Source organism: Hyla sarda, chromosome 5, assembly GCF_029499605.1.
Source record: "Hyla sarda isolate aHylSar1 chromosome 5, aHylSar1.hap1, whole genome shotgun sequence".
Taxonomy (NCBI): Eukaryota; Metazoa; Chordata; class Amphibia; order Anura; family Hylidae; genus Hyla; species Hyla sarda.
The window spans coordinates 174,075,344-174,090,031 of record NC_079193.1 but is presented as its reverse complement, the minus strand read 5'-3'; the positions used below and the strand labels follow the sequence as shown (position 1 = coordinate 174,090,031).

The following is a 14,688-nucleotide window of genomic DNA, read 5'->3' as shown; positions in this document are numbered from 1 at the left end:
CTTCTTTCCTCATGGAGTTTTCCTCATGGAGTTTTAATGATCATGAGAACTGCAATTGCACCAGAAATTCTATTTACGCCAGAATTGAAAAAAACCCGACCAACTCTCCATTTTACTGAGAAAACCCGGCATAGAGGTGTGACTGTCGAGGAAAGGGGCATGACTACCAAAAAAGGGGCGTGCCCATGACATTTTCACAAAAACGTAGCATATTTACTAAGGATTCCACAAAAAATGTGGTGGATTTGAACTGAGGAAAACCCCACAGATCAGAGCATGTGTAAAAAAAAAAAAAAAAAAAAAAAAGCTAAATATAGGTAAAAGTGCAAAGTGTAGGGAAACCTTAGTAAATATCGTAGAAAAAATTGTTGAGAATTAAAACCCACAAAGAAAACTACACTCCACTTTTAGTAAATCAGGGCCATTGTCAATTATCTAAAGGCAGCTGAGATGAAAATAATTGGTAAAACACTATGCTGTGAAGGACTGAAATCCTATAGCACCCACAAGTCTTCCTGCTCAAGAAAGCACATGTAGAGGCTGTCTGAACTTTGCCAATGAACATTTAAAATTATTCAGAGGAGAACTGAGTAAAACTGTTTTGGTGAAAGGAGGTCAAAATCAAGCTCTTTGGCATCAACTCCACTTACTGTGTTTGGAGAAAGAGAAATGCTGTTTATGACCCTAAGAACACCAACCCCCACTATCAAACCTGGAGGTGAAAATATTATGCTTTGGGTGTTTTTTCTGCTAAGGGGATCGGACAACTTCACTGAATCAAAAAGGCGATAGATGGGGCCATGTACTGTTTTATCTCGGATGAGAACATGGGTCATAGATGGGTATTCCATAATGACAATGACCCAACACACGGTTAAGACAGCAAATGAGTGGCTCAGAAAAAAAGCATATTAAGGTCCTCGAGTGGCCTGGCCAGCCCCCAGACCTTAAAGGGTACTCCGGCGCTTAGACATCTTATCCCCTATCCAAAGGATAGGGGATAAGATGCCCGATCACGGGGGTCCCGCCGCTGGGAACCCCCGTGATCTTGCACACAGCACCACAGTTAAAATCAGTCCCCGAAGCATGTTCTCTCCGGGTCTGATTACCGGCGACCACAGGGCAGGCGGCGTGTGACATCAAGCCTCCGCCCCCGTGTGATGTCACACTCCGCCCCTCAATGCAAGCCTATGGGAGGGGACTAATTTTAACTGGGGTGCTGCGTGCAAGATCACGGGGGTCCCACCGCTGGATAGGGGATAAGATGTCTAGGTGCCGGAGTACCCCTTTAATTCCATAGAAAATCTGTGGAGAGAGCTTAAGGACCAATGTGTCATACTGCCTATTAGCGAATTGATGTCCAAGGCGAGACATTGCTGCAGCCAGCGACTTGCTGTGTGGCATTATGACAAATTGGGTTCGGGTGCTTTCAAGAAGCATCCCAGGAGCAAGTGAATAAAATGTTTATTTTGTTATTTCCCACATAATAGGCATAGTTTTGAAAAAAAAATTATAATACTCCTCCCACTGGATAACCTCTTTTAATTACTTGGAGAGAATCTGCAAAGAGTAGTGGGAAAAAAAATCCCTCCTGAGATGTGTGCGAACCTGGTGGCCAACTACAAGAAACGCCTGACCACTGTGACTGCCAAAAAGGGCTTTACCACCAAGAAATAAGTCATGTTTTGCAAAGGGATCAAACACTTATTTTAATATTTCAAATGCTTTTTTTCTGAATTTTTGGTTGTTATATTGTCTATTACTGTATAACCCCTTAACGACCACGGGTGTGTATTACCGCGAGCATCGGACCCACCGGTAATGGCCGACATCCGCGATCGCGCGGATGTCCACCATTAACCCCTCAGATGCAGTGATCAATACAGATCACGGCATCTGCAGCAATGCACATGTTAAAATAGATTATCGGATCACCCGCAGTGCTCCCGTGGGGATCCGATCATCTGTAATGGTGGCCGGAGGTCCCCTCACCTGCCTACGGCCGTTTCCCGGTGTCTTCTGCTCTGGTCTGAGATTGAGCAGACCAGAGCAGAAGATGACCGATAATACTGATCAGTGCTATGCCCTATGCATGGCACTGAACAGTATTAGCAAAAGTATTTTTTTTAAAAGTGAAAAATCCCATCCCTCAATTAAAACTAAAATTGTCCCTTTTTCCCATTTTACCCACAAAAAGCGCAATTTTTTTTATAAACATATTTGCTATTGCCGCGTGCATAAACGTCCGAACTATCAAAATATAATGTTAAGGATCCCGTACGGTGAACGGCATAAACGTAAAACATAAAAAAAAAGTCCAAAAATGCAGCTTTTTTGTCACATTTTATTCCAAAAAATATTAATAAAAAGTGATCTAAAAGTTTTATATATGCTGTGACGAACCGTTTGGGGGATTAGCTCTCGGATCGTCCTGGTCACTTGCTATGTGACACATTCCTCACAATAACTCGCCAGACAGCAGTTCAGCATACCAGTCTGGCACCTCACCAGCTTTATTTACACAGGTTGCAGGTAAAACAAAACATAAAACAGGAACAAAATAAAGTCCTAGAGCGTCTGGTCGCTGACTATAACTCTCAGCATGCCCTGTCTACTAACTGGTGAGCTTCCCTCATCAAGTTAAAACCTGTGCCACCTGCAACCTGTTTTACTCACAGTTCACACTGTCACTTGGGCCACTCACAGCTCCTGCTGTGTGCTTCCAACAATGCCCCATCTTCCCCTACAGCGACCTGTTTCCCAGGGACAGCCCAGATTACACAGAGTCTCCATCTTATATACACACCTCCCTTCCCTGCTGCCTCATTAATTAAGCAGTAGGTGGAGGTTTCTCCAGGGTGAGTCAAGGAAATACACCATTTCCAAATGTGGTATGAATAAAAAGTACAGATGACGGCCCAAAAAAGGAGCCCTCAACCATCCCATATACGGAAAAATGAAAAAGTTATAGGTGGTCATAATAGGGTGATTTTATATTACTGATTTTTTACAAAAAGGTTGAGATTTTTTTTAAGCGGTATGAAAATAGAAAAGTATCTAGCCATGGGTATCATTTTTATCGTATTGACGCACAGAATAAAGATAACATGTCGTTTTTACCATAAAGTGTACAGTGTGAAAACGAAACCCTCCAAAGTGTGCAAAATTGTGGTTTTCATTTAAATTTCCTGTCTAAAAAATAATTCTATGGGTTGGCCATACATTTTTGGGTAAAATTTAAGATTTTGTTACAAAGTACAATTGGTCACGCAAAAAACAAGCCCTTATATGGGTCTGTAGATAGAAATATAAAAGAGTTATGGATTTTAGAATGCAAGGAGGAAAAAATAAAAACGCAAAAATAAAATTGGCCTGGTCCTTAAGGTCAAAATGGGCTTGGTCCTTAAGGGGTTAAATACACCTATCATTAAAAATATAGACTGATCATTTCATTGTCAGTTGGCAAATCAACAAAATCAGAGTCCTTCAGTTTATAGTTTCAAAGCTCACTTTTTGCCCCATTTTTGAATATTGGCACCACATCTAGTGGATGTCCCTGCAGTCTTGAGTCTGCTAGCAAACTGGTGAGCTGATTATCTGTTTGTTGTATCTGTGTATTTTTGGAATTGTATTTTTATTCATAGTATGCTGTGTGCACAAAAAAAAAAAAATTATTAAATAGAACAGTAGGTGTTTGCAGTATAAATCATATATTTATTTATGTTTCTTCTTTACCACATTTATGGCTGACTGTTATAAATTGAACGGTTTCTGTTTAACCTGTTGGGGACGAAGGGCATACAGGTATGCCCTTGCGTCCCGGTACTTAAGGACCAAGGGCGTACATTTACGCCCTGGTCCCGTTACCGGGGATTGAAGCGTGCTCACAAGCAGAGTATGCTTCACACCTGATGGGTCCCGACTGCTATCAGCAGCCAGGACCCAGGGTTAATGCCATGCACCGCTAACTAGACCAATGCCAGGCATTAACCACTTAGGGACCCAGGGTGCACAGGTACGCCTTCGCTCCCTGGTACTTAAGGACCCAGGGCGTACCTGGTACTTAAAGGGTTACTCCCATGGAAAACTTTTTTTTAAAATCAACTGGTGCCAGAAAGTTAAACAGATTTGTAAATCACTTTGATTAAAAAATCTTAATCCTTCCAGTACTTTTTATTGGCTGTATACTAAAGAGAAATCCAAAAAAGAAATGCATTTCCTCTGATGTCATGACCCCAGTGCTCTCTGCTGACCTCTGCAGAGAGCACTGTGGTCATGACATCAGAGGAAATGCATTTTTTTTTTGGATTTCTCTTTAGTATACAGCTTCTAAAAAGTAATGGAAGGATTAAGATTTTTTAATAGAAGTGATTTACAAATCTGTTTAACTTTCTGGCACCAGTTGTGAGTACCCCTTTAAGGATCCAGGGTGTACCTGTACACCAGTGGGAATTTTGGTCTCCGCTATTATCTATATCTATCAGCAGGCATCCCGTGCAAATGCCCAGGGGGGTCCCGAGACCCCCCCCCCCCCCATGTCAGTGATCGAATTCACCGGCAACTTGCGGTGATTCCGGGTCTTACAGGTCTCTGGTGACCCGGAAAATAAGGGGGAATCGGGGTTGTCCCTGAAGGGATAGGAGTGAGGTGGCAGGGGTGCCACCCCTCCTATCCCTTGTTCAAAAGCGACGACCGATAGCAGATCGGGGGCAGGAGGGGTGGACGTTCGGTTCCCCTGCTCTGCCCGACCACTGTAGTCCACACAGGGCGGGGGGACCGACTGTGAATGGCGCCGAAGGTCCACTTACCGGCAGCGGCAGAGGAGACGATCGGCGGCAGTGATCGGCGGGCGGTGATGATGTGCGGCTGGCTCCCTGGTGCGGAGTGCTGCAGACTACGGAAGCAGGTGAGTTGCCTAGCAACATCTGGAGGGCTACAGTTTGGAGACCACTATACAGTGGTCTCTAAACTGTAACCCTCCAGATGTTGCAAAACTTAAACTCTCAGCATGCCCAGACAGCTGTTTGCTGTGTGGGCATGCTGGGATTTGTAGTTTTTCAACAGATGGAGAGCTACAGTTTGATGATCACTGTGCGGTGGTTTCTAAACCGTGGCCCTCTAGATCTTGCAAAACTACAACTCCCAGCATGCCCACACAGCAGTTTGCTGTCTGTGCATGCTGGGATTTGTAGTATTGCAACATCTGGAGGGCCACAGTTTGGAGATCACTGTGCGGTGGTTTCTAAACCGTGGCCCTCTAAATCTTGAAAAACTACAACTCCCAGCATGCACAAACAGCAAACGGCTTTCTCGCCATGCTGGGAGTTGTGGTTGTGTACCTCCAGCTGTTGCATAACTACATATCTCAGCATGCCCTTTGGTGATCAGTACATTCTGGGAGTTGTAGTTTTGCAACAGCTGGAGGCACACTGGTTGGAAAATACCAAGAGTTAGATAACAGGACTTAAGTGAAGGTTTCCCAACCAGTGTGCCTCCAGCTGCACGCTCTGTCAGTGCATGTTGAGAGTTGTAGTTTTGCAACAGCTGGAGGTTTGCCCCCATGTGAATGTACAGGGTACATTCACACGGGCGAGTTTACAGTGAGTCTCCTGCTTCAAGTTTAAGCTGCGGCTAATTTTCCGCCGCAGCGCAAACTCCTAGTGGGAAACTCACCGTAAAACCCCCCCATGAGAATGTACCCTAAAAACACTACACCACACTACACAAACACATAATAAAGGGTAAAACACTACATATACACTCCCTTACACTGTCCCCCAAATAAAAATGAAAAACGTATCGTACGGCAGTGTTTCCAAAACGGAGCCTCCAGCTAGGGCTGGGCGGTATACCGGTTCATACCAAATACAGAAATTTTTGTCCTGCACGATATGAATTTTTCCCCATACCGCAATACCGGTTTGGTCCCTCCCCCTCGGGAATGAATGAATTATCGGCCCACATCGGGGAACTAATCATGTGTGACCCGCGAGTGCTGTTCTGCCCCCCCCCCCCAAATTAATTATCAGCCCAGCGCTGCGCTGTCCCCATCGGGGTAAATACTCACATACCACCCGCAAGCGCTGCCCCCCTGGTCCTCCTGTTTGTTGCGGCCGCCGGCGCTGGATCTCTGTACTATACGCTGTATCCCTATGCCTGGGCTGCAAAAGATAAACAAAACAAACTTTAACTCACCTTCTCCCGTTGGTCCAGTACCGGCCTCACCTACTTCCTGGGGACGGGAACGTCGGACAGCCATCAGCCTATCACTGGCCGCAGCGATGTTCCGCCTCGGCTGGTGATAGGTTGAGCGCACTGTCATGTAAGAAGCAGGCCAGCTTGGGAATCACTGGCGTAGAATACCCCTATGCAATTCATAATTTAGTCCTCAAATGCGCATGGTGCTCTCTTACTCTGGAGCCCTGTCGTGTTTCTAGGAAACAGTTTAGGGCCACATATAGGGTATTTCCGTACTCAAGAGAAATTGTGTTACAAATTTTAGAGGGCTTTTTCTCCTTTTACCCCTTAGGAAAAGGAAAAGTTGGGGTCTACACCAGCCTGTTAGTGTAAAAAAAAAATTTAAAAAAATGTTTTACACTAATATGCTGCTGTTGCCCCATACTTTTTATTTTCACAATAGGTAAAAAGGAAAACATTTGTAATGCAATTTCGCAATATAGGGTATGGAAATACCCCATATGTGGGCGTAAAATGCTCTGCGGGCGCACAACAAGGCTCAGGAGTAAGAGCTCACTATGTGCATTTGAGAACTAAATTGGTTTTGCACAGGGGTGGCTGATTTTACAGCTGTTCTGACATAAATCACAAAAAAATAAATACCCGTGTGACCCCATTTTGGAAACTACACCCCTCACAGAACATGACCAGGGGTATAGTGAGCCTTAACACCCCACAGGTGTTTGACAAATTTTCATTAAAGTTGGATGAGAAAACGAAAAAAATAAATAAAAACAATTTTAAATGGGCACTGTCATGAAAACCAAAAATTGATATGTTGTAGTACTTCAGTACTACAACATATCTCTAATATAGTTTAATTAAAAAAAGTGATTTTAAAACAGTTTAAAATCACTTTTAAATTCGGCCACTAGGGGTCGCCCTCCTAGTGGCCGAATGCATTCAGCAGTGACGTCACCACTGAATTTCGACTCGTTGAAGCCTGGCAACGAGTCGAAATTCAGGCACTGCAGTGCTCGCTCCCGCCTGTCAATCAAACAGGCGGGAGCGAGCGCTTTGAAGGAAGAAGACGCGCGCAGGCTCGGGGACAAGGTAAAGTATTATGTTCACTGTATTATGTATACTGTTCACCTATACAGTATGCCTCCAGTTCTCCCACTACAACTCCCAGCATGCCCTGGGAGTTTTAGTGGGGAAGCCTGGAGGGACACTGTATAGGTGAACTGAGGGGTAGTGGGTTGAGCGGAGCAGCGGGGCCGGGGGGGGATTTGCGGGCTGCTCGGTGTGGAGGGAGTACTCTGGGTGAACTAAGGGGGAGGGGGAGGGAGTTGAGTGGCGCGACGGGGGCGGGGGAGGGTTTGCGGGCTGCACGGCGGGTGATGTGCTCCGGTGTTCATCTATACAGGGTGCCTCCAGTTGTTTCCCCACTACAACTCCCAGCATGCCCTGACAGCCAATAGATGTCAGGGCAAGCTGGGAGTTGCAGTGGGGAAAAAGCTGGAGGCACCCTGTATAGGTGAACTACGGGCGGAAGTGCCGGCCCCAGCAGGCATCAGTGACGTGGTGCCTGCTGGGGAAGTCTGCCTGGTAGTGAGCACACTACCAGGCAGACAAAAAAGCGTTTTTAATATGTAAAAAAAAAAATTAAAGGCAGGGAGGGGGTTAGGGATAGATGGGTAATAGGCAGGGACAGAAAAGAAAAAAAAAGTGATGGTGGGAGCTACCCTTTAACTAAAATGCTGGTGTTACCCTTTCATTTTCAAAAGGGAAAGTAGGAAAAAAAAGCCCCCAAAATTTGTAACCCCATTTCTTCTGAGTAAGAACATACACCATATGTGGATGTAAAGTGCTCTGCGGTCGAACTACAATGCTCAGAATAGAGTGAGCGCCATTGGGCATTTGGCAAGAAAATTTGTCCAGAATTGAAGGCCACATGTGTTTACATAGCCCCCATAGTGCCAGAACAATGGACCCCCCCCCCCACATGTGACCCCATTTTGAAAACTACATCCCTCACAGATTTTTGGAACAGATTTTTGTGAAAATGAAAAATGTAATTCCAAAGACCTGTCAAACGCCAGTGGGGTGTAAATGCTTACTGCACCCCTTATAAAATTCTGTGAGGGGTGTAGTATCCAAAATGGGGGTCACATTTGGGGGGGTCCACTGTTTTGGCACCACGGGGGCTTTGTAAATGCACCAACCAACCAAGTTCTCTATCCAAAAGATCTTCCCTTTCCTTCTGAGCATTGTAGTGCGCCCGCAGTGCACTTGATGTCCACATATGGGGTATTTCCATACCCAGAAGAAATGGGGTTACAAATTTGGGGGGGCAATTTCTCCTATTACCCCTTGTAAAAATGTAAACTTTGGGGGGGGGGGGGAATGCATTTAATGAAATTATTTTTTTTTTTTTCATTTACACATTCAACTTTAACAAAAAGTCTTCAAACACCTGTGGGGTGTTTAGGCTCCCTGTACCCCTTGTTACGTTCCTTGAGGGGTGTAGTTTCCAAAACAGTATGCCATGTGTTTTTTTTTTTTTGCTGCTCTGGCACCATAGGGGGCTTCCTAAATGTGACATGCCCCCCAAAAACCATTTCAGCAAAATTTGCTTTCCAAAAGCCAAATGTGACTCCTTCTATTCTGAGCATTGTAGTGCGCCCGTAGTGCCCTTGACTTCCACACATAGGGTTACAAATTTTGGGGGACATTTTTTCCTATTACCCCTTGTAAAAATTTAAAATTTGAGGAAAAGCCAGCATTTTAGTGAAAAAAAAATTCATTTACACATCCAAATTTAACGAAAAGTCATCAAACACCTGTGAGGTGTTAAGGCTCAATGGACCACTTGTTACGTTCCCTGAGGGGTGTAGTTTCCAAAATAGTATGCCATGTGTTTTTTTTTTTGCTGTTCTGGCACCATAGTTGCTTCCTAAATGTGACATGCCCACCAAAAACCATTTCAGAAAAACTCACTCTCCAAAATCCCATTGTTGCTCCTTCCCTTCTGAGCCCTCTAGTGCACCCACAGACATACACATATGAGGTATTTCCATACTCAAGAGAAATTGGGTTAAAAATGTTAGGATGATTTCTCTCCTTTTACCCCTTGTAAAAATTTAAAAACTGGGTCTACAAGAACATGCGAGTGTAGAAAATGAAGATTTTCTCCTTCATTTTGCTGCTATTCCTGTGAAACACCTAAAGGGTTAACACACTTTCTGAATGTCATTTTGAATACTTTGATGGGTGCAGTTTTTATAATAGGGTCATTTATGGGGTATTTCTAATATGAAGGCCCCTCAAATCCACTTCAAAACTGAACCGGTCTCTGAAAAATTCTGATTTTGAAAATTTGTATATAAAGTAGACATATTGTATATGTGAATCAATATATAATTTATTTGGCATGTCCATTTTCCTTATAAGCAGAGAGTTTCAAAGTTTAAAACTCTCTCGGAATCAGAATGAAAGGTAAAAGCATCCGAGAGTTATTAATGCTTAAAGTGACAGTGGTCAGATGTGCAAAAAATGGGCGGGTCCTTAAGGTGAAAATGGTCTGGGTCCTTAAGGGGTTAACCCTTTAGACGCCATAATCAAAGTTGATCGCGAAATCTAAAACCAAAGTAAAAGTATCATGGTACCTCAGTGGAGTTGATCGGGACAATCGTGGTGAAACCACAATGTCCTGATCAGCTGAGAGGATGGCAGGAGGGCCCTTACCTGCCTCCTCGCCATCCGATCAGTCCCCTGATGCTCCAGCCAGGCTCTTCAGGCTGGAGAAGCAGGGCACCGATAACACTGACCAATTCTATGCTATGGCATAGCATTGATCAGTATATGCAATCAAAAGTTTGCATGTTATAGCACCCTATAGGGGATAAAAAAAATTAAGTGTTAAAAAAAAGTTAATAAAAGTTAATTAACCCCTTCCTAATAAAACTTTAAATGTCCTCTTTTTCCATTTTTTTTAATTAAAAAAAAAATGGTGGTACTGCCACGTGCGTAAAATGTCCGAACTATTAAAATATACAGTCATGGCCGTAAATGTTTGCACCCCTGAAATTTTTCAAGAAAATGAAGTATTTCTCACAGAAAAGGATTGCAGTAACACATGTTTTGCTATACATGTGTTTATTCCCTGTGTGTGTACTGGAACTCAACCAAAAAAGGGAGGAAAAAAGCAAATTGGACATAATGTCACACCAAACTCCAAAAATGGGCTGGACAAAATTATTGGACCCTTTAAAAATTGTGGAAAAATAAGATTGTTTCAAGCATGTGATGCTCCATTAAACTCCCCTGGGGCAAGTAACAGGTGTAGGCAATATAAAAATCACACCTGAAAGCATATAAAAAGGAGAGAAGTTCACTTAGTCTTTGCATTGTGTGTCTGTGTGTGCCACACTAAGCATTGACCACAGAAAAAGGAGAAGAGTCTGATGACTTGAGAACCAAAATTGTGGGAAAATATCAACAATCTCAAGGTTACAAGTCCTTCTCCAGAGATCTAGGTTTGCCTCTGTCCACAGTGCGCAACATTATCAAGAAGTTTGCCACCCATGGCACTGTAGCTAATCTCCCTAGGCGTGGATGGAAGAGAAAAATTGATGAAAGGTGTCAACACAGGATAGTCCGGATGATGGATAAGCAGCCCCAAACCAGTTCCAAAGACATTCAAGCTGTCCTGCAGGCTCAGGGAGCATCAGTGTCAGCGCAAACTATCTGTCGACATTTAAATTAAATACAATGCAATGGCAGGAGACCCAGGAGGACCCCACTGCTGACACAGAGACATAAAAAAAAGCAAGACATTTTGGCAAAATGAACTTGAGTAAGCCAAAATCCTTCTGGGAAAAAAGTCTTGTGGACAGATGAGAGCAAGATAGAGCTTTTTGGTAAAGCACATCATTCTACTGTTTACCAAAAAAACTGTATGATGCCTAAAAAGAAAAGAACACAGTACCTACAGTGAGATATGGTGGAGGTTCAATGATGTTTTTGGGTTGTTTTGCTGCCTCTGGCACTGGGTGCATTGAATGTGTGTATCGGATTTTGGGTCGCACTGTACAGCCCAGTGTCAGAAAGCTGGGTTTGCGTCAGAGATCTTGGGTCTTCCAGCAGGACAATGACCTCAAACATATGTCATAAAGCACCCAAAAATGGATGGCAACAAAGCGCTGGAGAGTTCTGAAGTGGCCAGCAATAAGTCCACATCTAAATCCATTTAAACACCTGTGGAGAGATCTTAAAATTGCTGTTGGGAAAAGGCGCCCTTCCATTAAGAGAGACCTGGAGCAGTTTGCAAAGGAAGAGTGGTCCAACATTACGGCTGAGAGGTGTAAGCTTATTGATGGTTATAGGAAGCGATTGATTTTTTCCAAAGGGTGTGCAACCAATTATTAAGTTAAGGGTGCCAATAATTTTGTCCAGCCCATTTTTGGAGTTTGGTGTGGCATTATGTCCAAATTGCTTTTTTTTCCACCCTTTTTTGGTTTAGTTCCAATACACACAAAGGGAATAAAAATGTGTATAGCAAAATTTCAGGGGTGCCAACATTCACGGCCATGACTGTAAGGTTAGCTAAACCACAGGGTCAATGGAGTACATGTAAAAAAAAAAAATTATTCAAAGTCCAAAACTGGGCATTTTTGGTCACTTCATCTACCATAACAAATTAATAAAGAGAGATCAAAAAGTCCCATCAAAACAAAAATGGACTATTTTAAACATACTAATTTTGGTGCATGTAGTTATACTTTTTTTTTTAAGTAGTAAAATAAAATAAAACCAACATAGATTGGGTAGCCTTATAACTGTAACTACAGAATAAAGATAAGGTGTCATTTTTACTGAACAGTGCACTGCGTAGAAACGGAAGCCCCCAAAACGTACATTTTTATTTTTATTTTGTCGCAGATTATGTTATAAAAAAGTAATGTAATTACAAAGTACAATTGGTGATGCAAAAAAACAAGCCCTTAAATGGGTCGGTAGGTCCAAAATTGAAAGCATTATGAATTTTAGAAGCAGAGGAGGAAGAAATGGAATTGTAAAAAAAAAAAAAATTGCCCGGGTCCTTAAAGGGATACTCCGGTGGAAAACTTTTTTTTTCAATCAACTGGTGCCAGAAAGTTAAACAGATTTGTAAATTACTTCTATTAAAAATCTTTGTCTTTCCAGTACTTTTTAGCAGCTGTATGCTACAGAGGAAATTCTTTTGTTTTTGAATTTCTTTTTGTCTTGTCCACAGCGCTCTCTGCTGACACCTGATGCCCGTATCAGAACTGTCCAGAGCAAAGCTATGCTACGCTGGACAGTTCCTGACACGGACAGAGGTGACAGCAGAGAGCACTGTGGAGAAGACAAAGAAGAAATTTAAAAATCAAAGGATTTCCTCTGTACCATACTGCTGCTAATAAGTACTGAAAGGATAAAGATTTTTTAATAAATGTAATTTACAAATCTGTTTAACTATCTGGCACCAATTCATTTAAAAAAAAAAAAAAGTTTTCCACCGGAGTACCCCTTTAAGGTCAAAACTGGCTTTGTCCTTAAGGGGTTAAGCATTTCTGAGAGCACAAGCTCCTGTTGATGTTGATTATTGTGGCACATATGAATATTGACTTTGCACACCATTGATCAACCATTTTAACATAAAAGTTGTAAACTTCTGCTTGGCTGTGAGTTTTAGGAACATGTGGGTTTTAATGCTTTAAAAAAAAAAAAAAATAAATAAAGTATTCCGGTTTGTCCCAACACTTATATAAAGTTAGACATGGCCGTCAATAGCCCATCAAGACAACTGCAATTATCTGGTTGCTGCTTTCAGGAAATATAAAACTATAAAGGCTTTAGGGGGTGCATTTAATTTTTAAGGTGTATAATATCTGTATTTTATAGGTTGTTACTTTTCTAAAATTTCCATTTTAATCACCGACTTTTGGTTTTGGCTTCTCCAGTTCTGGAGATTTTGTGTGCATATGAACATAGGTGTAATAGGTAATGCCCAGAGGGCGTAAAACGGCGCAGTCGCTCCGGACGGGGCTCCATAACACCTACTACCCTGCCTTTCCATGTTTCCATGTATAGCCACCGTCTACGCTTTTGATTAAAGTACACAGCATTGGAATTGTGGTGAGTGATCCGCGTTTTTCTTTTCTACCTTTTTGGATATATTACCAATGCGCTTGTTGAACTGTCTGTTTAGAAGGTGTGGTGCGCTGTCTTTGGTCACATTTTCAGCCAAAACTATATTTTTTATCAAATATTACACTTTCACAAAAATTTAGATTTAGACCTCTTTCATAATTTTTCTGACGTTTTAAACTACATTTTTTTTTAAAAAAAGCATACGTAAAATGCCTGTGTGGTTTGATAGATAGGTCTTTCCTCTTACACATACACAGGGAGAGACCTCCTTCCAGACACTTCCCAAGGCTCACTTTGTTTTCAATTAGGTTTTTCTCTGAAATTGTGCAATATTACTGTAATGTATAACTTAGGTGTTAGTCATAAGGGAGCCGGTCATGATTTCATAAATCAACTGATGATCTCCAACTACTCCATACCAGGTACAGACTTTCAGATTACAGCAGATAGGTGCTAGGGAAATAATAATACCTCTAGTTATAAAAATGTATTTTTCTGTTAGTAGGGGTGCTGACTGCAGCAGTATGCTCCCTCCCTCCCCCACTCTGCTCTGCTTTGACTGACTGACACACAGGGCTGGATGATAAGCACTGTACATCAATCATGCTAACTTTACAATCAGCATAACTAAAGGTATGGTTAATTTTAGCTCAATTTCACCTATCTCCTTGGATCAGCAGCTCTATCTGGTACAGAGATGACAGTTTCCCTTTAAAAGGTTAAAATTTGATTTACTAAAAAGGTAATAAAAATATTCTCCTTAATGCTTTAGACTCTGTCTAGGGATACAATTAGCTGTTTTGAATGGTATCTAGCATTATAGTACCCTATTATTAGGGACTTCTAAACACATGATGTAACCAGATATGGCGATAAGTAGTTCTGCATCAATCCCTTCAAGCTGTGATCAGCACTCAGAAATTCTTTGATTACAATGATCAGGAAGGGAAATGAACAATGCTCAATATCTAGGATGCCTGAGGGTGAAAACACGTGATCAGGTTGTGTTGCAGTTGCATTTTCCGATACAGCAATGTATTTCTTTCATTTCTTATTACTGAAAATTGACAAGATGCAGTTCCAAACCACAATGCAGATCGTATGCTTTCATGATGGAAGTGGAAACTGTGGACCAAATGAAGTAGGCCTGTGAGCAACATATGGTCACTGTGGACATATATCCCAAATATTCCATGATAATCCCTAGAGCCTGGGATCAAAAGTTTAACTAAAGTAGATTTATTCAATAAAATCCCTCACACAAAACACAATACTCTGCTGCTGATGAAAAGAAGAACAGTTACAACCTGCCTTTTCAGAGAAACTATGTCTCAC

The 14,688-nt window shown here is 42.2% G+C and overlaps 1 protein-coding gene across 7 annotated transcripts in view; it reads right to left on the bottom strand.

Annotated features, from left to right (window-relative positions):
* PTPN3 (protein tyrosine phosphatase non-receptor type 3) overlaps positions 1-14,688 on the bottom strand; it is a 258,163-nt gene that overhangs the window by 215,464 nt on the left and 28,011 nt on the right. Inside the window, exons 1-2 of one of the 7 annotated variants that reach the window (XM_056520782.1) lie at positions 11,172-11,264; positions 6,068-6,161 (exon numbers count right to left, since the gene is read on the bottom strand). The exons of the other annotated variants lie outside the window; for them this stretch is intronic. The gene's annotated coding sequence lies outside the window, so the exon portion shown is untranslated. Of the gene's footprint in view, positions 1-6,067; positions 6,162-11,171; positions 11,265-14,688 lie in introns of those variants that run through there. 7 annotated transcript variants of the gene reach the window in all.